At 38.8% G+C, this 7,212-nt stretch overlaps 1 non-coding gene across 1 annotated transcript; it reads right to left on the reverse strand.

Moving 5' to 3' along the window:
* Positions 1-678: 678 nt before the first annotated feature.
* Positions 679-785, reverse strand: LOC140828758 (small nucleolar RNA R71). The gene has a single exon (XR_012117324.1). It is a non-coding gene; the product is annotated as a small nucleolar RNA R71 (small nucleolar RNA).
* Positions 786-7,212: the final 6,427 nt, after the last annotated feature.

Below are 7,212 nucleotides of genomic sequence, written 5' to 3' on the forward strand. Positions count from 1 at the left end.
TTCATTTATAAAACAAATTTTGGGACTATTCACTGTGCAAGTTTTGCTCGATCAAGTTTTTGGCGCCGTTGCCGGGGACTGTTGATTCACAATTTTTTATTTTTCATTTAAATTCTTTAGTATTATTTATTTTATTGTTATTTGATACTCTCATTGTTTTGCAGATTTTTCTTGTGGTGCATGCAAAGATCACTCGAGTTTAATCTTGAGCCTTTTGACCCCGAGATTGAACGCACAGCTAGACGTTGACTACAACAGCAAAGAGCGAAGGAAAGAATGGAAGACGATCAATACAGAGAAGAGCCAAGGCGTATACCGATGATGGATTATGCACAGCCGTCTCTTGATGGAGCACGTCCAAGCATCGTAAGACCAGTCATCCGAGCTAATCAGTTTGAGATCAAGCCAGCTATCATTCAGATGATACAGAACACTGTCCAATTTGGGGGAAGTGCACTTGACGACCCTAATTCTCATATAGCTGACTTTCTTGAAATTTGTGATACTTTTAAGTTTAATGGCGTGTCTGATGATGCTGTTCGTTGGCGTTTATTTCCATTTTCACTGAGAGATAAAGCTAAGTCGTGGTTAAACTGTTTGCCTGTAGGGTCTATTACTACATGGGAGGATATGGCAAAGGCATTCCTGATCAAGTACTTTCCTCCGTCGTAGACTATGAAACTTAGAGCCGACATTACTACTTTTGCTCAATATGAGCAAGAGTCACTTTACGAGGCATGAGAGCGCTACAAGGACTTGTTGAGGAGATGTCCACACCATGAGCTGCCTCTTGGGTTAGTTGTTCAAACTTTCTACTACGGTCTGCTTACTCCTAACCGTACTATGATAGATTCTGCTGCATGTGGTAACTTACTGAGAAAAACGGCTGAGGAAGGATATGAGTTATTGGAGGAGATGGCTGCTAGTAGCTATCATCCTTAGTCTGATAGGTAGAGACGAGGTGCTGGAGTTAATCAAGTTAATGATTTGTCGGCGGTTTCAGCACAATTAGAGGCTTTGAATAGAAAGATTGATGGGATGAGCATGACTGGGTCGGCTATGCGTCTGCAAGAAATTTTCTGTGATAAGTGTGGGGGTGAGCATGACGTGCAGGATTGCCAAGATGGCAATCCATTCTATGTGCCTGAGGGAGCACCGGTAAAACAAGTGGGATTCCAGAACCGTCCTAGAAATGACCCTTATTCGAACACATATAATCCGGGATGGAGGAATCACCCAAACTTTTGATGGGGAGTTCAAAACAACCAAAATCACCAACAAAGAGGTCCACCATATGGGATGCAGCAAGGATTCAAGCCAGAGCCGCCTCGGGAGGAGAAGTCCAATTTAGAGCAAATGATGACTAAATTTATTTCTGCAACAGAGACGAGATTTCAGAACCATGATTCATCCATAAAGGGGTTAGAGAATCAAATTGGACAATTGGCTAAGTTGATTGCTAATAGGGAGCAAGGAGCTTTGCCAAGCAACACGGAAACTAACCCAAGAGAACATGTGAAGGCTGTGGAATTGCGTAGTGGAAAAGCACTCGAGTCTAATGAGGAAAAGACCAAGCACGGTGAGGATGAGGTGGAAAATCGAGGAGGTAAGTCTTCTAACTCTACATCTACACCTATTGCACAGAATAAAATTTTTATCCCTCCACCTTTTCCTGCAGCAATGAAGAAAGCTAAATTAGATGCACAATTTGGTAAATTTCTTGAGATATTTAAAAAATTGCATATTAACATTCCTTTTGCTGATGCTTTATTGAATATGCCAAGTTATGCAAAATTCTTGAAAGATATCTTAGCAAATAAGCGGAAGCTAGAAGATCATATGACGGTGAATTTGACTGAAAATTGCTCTGCTTTAGTTCAAAACAAGATGCCTCCTAAGCAAAAAGATCCAGAGAGTTTCTCTATACCTTGCATTATTGGTGACATTAATTTTCATAAAGCTCTATGTGATCTTGGTGAGAGTATTAATCTGATGCCTTTTTCTGTGTTTAGGAGACTGGGATTAGGAGAACCCAAGCCAACTAGGATGTCGTTGCAGCTGGCTGACAGATCTGTCAAGTATCCATGTTGGATTATCGAAGATGTTTTGGTGAAAGTGGATAAGTTTATTTTTCCTGCAGATTTTGTGGTACTTGACATGGAGGAAGATTTAGAGACGCCTTTAATCCTAGGGAGACCGTTTCTGGCTACAGGGAAAGCACTGATTGATGTTGAAGAGGGGAAATTGAGACTGAGAGTTGGAGAAGAAGAAATTATTTTTGATGTCTTCAATACTTTCAAGCATACAATGCACAATGATAGTTGTTTTCGTATTGATGTCTTGGATTCTCTCGTTTGTGATTTTATGCAGGATGGATTGAAAAAACCATTGGAGGCCACTCTCACTACTGAAAAGCAGGAGGACGAGCTAGACGAGGAAAAAATGGAGATGGTAGCTCACTTGAATGCCATTCCACCTTGGAGAAAGCAAGTGAGGCTTAGACTAGAGGAATTGGGAGACAGAAAAGATTTAATGCCTCAAAAGTAAAGCCTAGAGGAGCCACCTACTTTGGAGCTCAAACCACTACCTCCACATCTCAAGTACGTATATTTAGGAGAAAATAATAAATTGCCTGTTATTATTTCCTCTTCTTTGACAGATGATATGGAGAGTAAGCTCTTGGGAGTCCTTAAGGAGCATAAAGGAGCATTCGCTTGGAAGGTTTCAGACATAAAAGGGATAAGTTCTTCGATCTGCATGCACAAAATTCTGATGGAAGATAAATACTCACCTCTAGCACAACCACAAAGGAGACTCAATCCAAAGATGCAAGAGGTAGTAAAAGCTGAAACAATTAAACTTCTGGATGCAGGTATTATCTATCATATCTCTGATAGTGCGTGGGTAAGTCCTGTACAATGTGTGCCTAAAAAGGGTGGGATTACTGTTATTACTAATGAAAAAAATGAGTTGATTCCCACTAGAACTGTTACGGGTTGGCGTGTGTGCATAGATTATAGGAAATTGAATGATGCAACCCGTAAAGATCACTTTCCCTTGCCATTTACCGATCAAATGATTGAACGATTAGCAGGTCATGAATTTTATTGCTTTTTAGATGGATATTCGGGATACAATCAAATCACAATTGCACCTGAGGACCAAGAGAAAACTACTTTCACTTGCCCTTATGGTACTTTTGCGTTTAGGCGTATGTCCTTTGGTTTATGCAATGCACCTGCAACATTTCAAAGATGCATGACCGCTATCTTTCATGACATGATTGAAAATTTTATTGAAATTTTTATGGATGATTTCTCTATTTTTGGCTCCTCATTTAATGAATGTTTAGAGAATTTGAACTTGGTGTTAATTAGATGTGAAGAGAGCAATTTGGTGTTAAATTGGGAGAAGTGTCATTTTATGGTTCAAGAGGGGATTGTGTTAGAACACAAGGTATCAGAGAATGGAATTGAGGTCGACAAGGCCAAGGTGGAAGTAATCAAAAACCTACCACCACCTTCATCAATAAAAGGAGTTAGAAGTTTCCTAGGGCATGCTGGTTTTTATAGGCGTTTTATTAAAGATTTTTCTAAAATTGCTAAACCTTTATCCTGTTTGTTGATGAAAGATGTTGAATTTAATTTTGATTCTACTTGTCTGCATGCATTCGAGATACCTAAGGAAAGCTTGGTGACAGCACCTGTTCTGACTGTCCTTGATTGGGAGTTACCGTTTGAGGTGATGTGCGATGCTAGTGATACAGCTGTTGGTGCGGTGCTGGGTCAAAGGAAGAACAAGGTATTTCATACCATCTACTATGCAAGTAAGACTTTAAATGATGCTCAATTGAATTACGCTACTACTGAAAAGAAATTACTTGCTATAGTATTTGCTTTCGACAAATTTCATTCATACCTTGTTCTGTCTAAAGTAACTGTGTATACAGATCATTCTGCCCTAAAATACTTGCTTGCTAAGAAAGATGCGAAACCTAGGTTAATTAGGTGGATTTTATTATTGCAAGAATTTGATCTCGAGATTCGAGATAAAAAGGGTGTGGAAAATGTAGTTGCTGATCATCTGTCTAGGCTTGAGCATGTTAGAATTAAGGGCACACCTCCACCTAATTTATTGTTTCACCAAAGAAAGAAATTCTTTTCAGACGTAAAATATTATCTTTGGGAGGAACCGTTTTGTTTAAGATTTGTGCAGATTCCATGATAAGAAGATGTGTGGCGGAGGAGGAAACCAATCAAATTCTGAACCATTGTCATGACCGTGAGGTAGGTGGTCACTTTGGACCCATACGGACGGCATCTAAGGTACTTAAATGTGGCTTCTATTGGCCAACTCTTTTTAAGGATGCTCGTTTGTATGTTCTCAATTGTGATAGATGCCAACGCACAGGTAATATTTCCAACAGTCATGAGATGCCTTTAAATAACATTGTTGAGTGTGAAATATTTGATGTGTGGGGGATTGATTTTATGGGTCCTTTTCTTGTGTCTTTTGCAAAGAAATTTATTTTGGTGGCAGCGGAGTATGTATCTAAATGGGTGGAGGCAGAGGCTTGTGCCACTAATGATGCACAAGTGGTGTTAAAATTTTTGAAGAAACATATTTTTAATCGATTTGGTGCACCACGTGCAATCATAAGTGATGGTGGCACCCATTTTTGCATCAAAATTTTTGATAAACTGTTGGGCAAATATGGTGTCACCCACAAGGTTTCCACTCCATACCATCCCCAAAGTAGTGGACAAGTTGAAGTATCCAATCGAGTAATTAAGAGGATTCTAGAGAAGACGGTTAATGTGAATAGAAAGGGCTACTATGCCAAAAATCACTTTTTACTTCAGATAATATCTGAAGTAATAGGGTACTTAAGTGCCGAAGTATATGGACGTGAAGTAATAGATGTACTTTTTACTTCGCATAATACCCGAAGTTGTAGTATTGAAAATACCGAAGTCTTTTGGCCGGTTTTGGGAGAAAAACCGGTCCAGAATTGGACCGGTGTCGAAGTAATAAATGTGTTTTACTTCATCGATTATAGTGAATAATGAAGTAGTATATCATATAACTTCCTCTTAATTATTATTTAGCGACGGAATTATGTTCAAAACCGTCGCTAATTTGCGACGGAATTCATGTTCAAAACCGTCGCTATTTTGCAACGGAAGTAATGTTAAAAACCGTCGCTAGTGTGCGACGGAATTTATAACAAAACCCGTCGCTACTTAGCGACGGGGTTCATATGAGTTCCGTCGCTAATATGTTAGGTAAATTAAAAAAAAAAATTTAATAAATCTGTGTTATGAATTGGTGCGGTAAAATATAAAAAATTTAATAAATCTGTGTTATGAATTGGTACAATCGTGTAAAAGATAAAAATTTTAAGTATCGTAAAGTGGTAAAATCGTGTAAGAAATAAAAATTGTTGTGAAATTGTAAAATCGTGTAAGTGATAAAAATTTGAAGTGTTGTGAAGTTGTAAAATTGTGTAAGTGAGAAAAAATTTTAATTGTTGTGAAGTGAAGTGGAAGAAATTGGAGAGAATTTGTATGTATTTATAGAGAGTGGTGGAAGAAAATAGAGGGAAAAATAGGCGGGATTGAATTTTTTTGAAAATGGCGACGGTTTTAGTAAAAACCGTCGCAACATTTTAAATCGGCGACGGTTAAAATGGAGGGAAATATATCCGGGGTGGAATTTTTTTGAAAATGACGACGGTGTTCTTTTAACCGTCGCCAAATTTTTAATCGGCGACGGTTTGACTTTAACCTGTCGCTACTTTTAGCGACGGTCAAATAACAACCGTCGCTAAATATAGCGACAGTTTTTAAAAAAACAGTCGCTAGTTTTAAATATGCGACGGTTTTTATTTGACCGTCGCTAAAATTAGCGACGGGTTAAACTAAACCGTCGCCGATATAAAATTTGGCGACGGTTTAAAAAGCCCGTCGCATGTTTTAATCTTTTTACTTCACTAGGTCGTATTTTCATTATTTTTTACTTCGTCAAAATTGATATGCCGAAGTAAAATATATAAAAAAAATACAGTGAAGCCCGTGTTTTTAAACATCCGAAGTAAAATATATTATTTTACTTCGCTTGTGTTATTAATGAAGTTATTGGTAATATATTACTTCGTAATTTATTTTTGCCGAAGTAACGCCTGGCGAAGTAAAATGTCATTTTTCACATAGTGGACTGGTCCATTCGGTTAGATGATGCTTTGTGGGCTTATCGTACTGCTTTTAAAACACCTATAGGCACTACACCATATAGGTTGTTTTTTGGTAAAGCATATCATCTACCAGTAGAATTAGAGCATAGAGCATATTGGGCGACCAAAGCACTAAACTTTGATTTTGCTCTTGCAGGTGAAAAACGATTGCTGCAGTTGAATCAGTTAGATGAGTTTCGAGGAAAAGCTTATGATCTTGCACTATCTTACAAGGAACGCACCAAACGAGCCCATGATAAACACATTGTAAGAAGGGAATTCAAAGTGGGTGAAGCGGTGTTGTTATACAATTCTCGCTTACGACTCTTTCCGGGCAAGCTCAAGTCAAGGTGGTCAGGACCATTCACTATAGCCAAGGTGTTCCCATCGGGTGCAGTGGTGTTGCATGATGGCACGGAAGGGACATTTACTGTGAACGCTCAAAGATTGAAGCACTATATCGGTGGCACAATTGAGCCACAAATTGGAGTCACTCGGCTCCATGACAGTCATTGAGGACATGGGTGAAAAGTCGAGCTCTAGACTATAAATTGAGAACTACTTCTACTCCTTATATTGATCTTAATTATATTTTCTTTATTTATTAGTCGCATCATTAGCATTTAGGTAGTTGCATGGCATTGCATTCATTTTTAGACGAGAATGTTTTGACCGCCCCTAGCGGGCACTCGCATTTTTCAATAACATAGTCGCCGAAAACTTCTCGCTAGGGCGGTCAAAAGTGACCGCCTAGCGAGTCGCGCAGATTAAAAAAAAAATTTCCTCTTCTCTTTTCTTCTCCACTTCGAACCCTTTCCCCTCCACCTCCAATTTTCGGCGCCTCCTTCCATCTTTTGTGATCAAGACTTATTATTTGGTGATTTTTCAGGGCAAAGACTCAATCTTGGTCTATACACTCCACCAGGAAGCATTTAGGCTACAATATTTTCTTCTCCGGTGGTCTTTCAAGCAACTCCGGT

This window comes from Primulina eburnea, chromosome 3 (assembly GCF_022965805.1).
Source record: "Primulina eburnea isolate SZY01 chromosome 3, ASM2296580v1, whole genome shotgun sequence".
In the NCBI taxonomy this organism is placed as follows: Eukaryota; Viridiplantae; Streptophyta; class Magnoliopsida; order Lamiales; family Gesneriaceae; genus Primulina; species Primulina eburnea.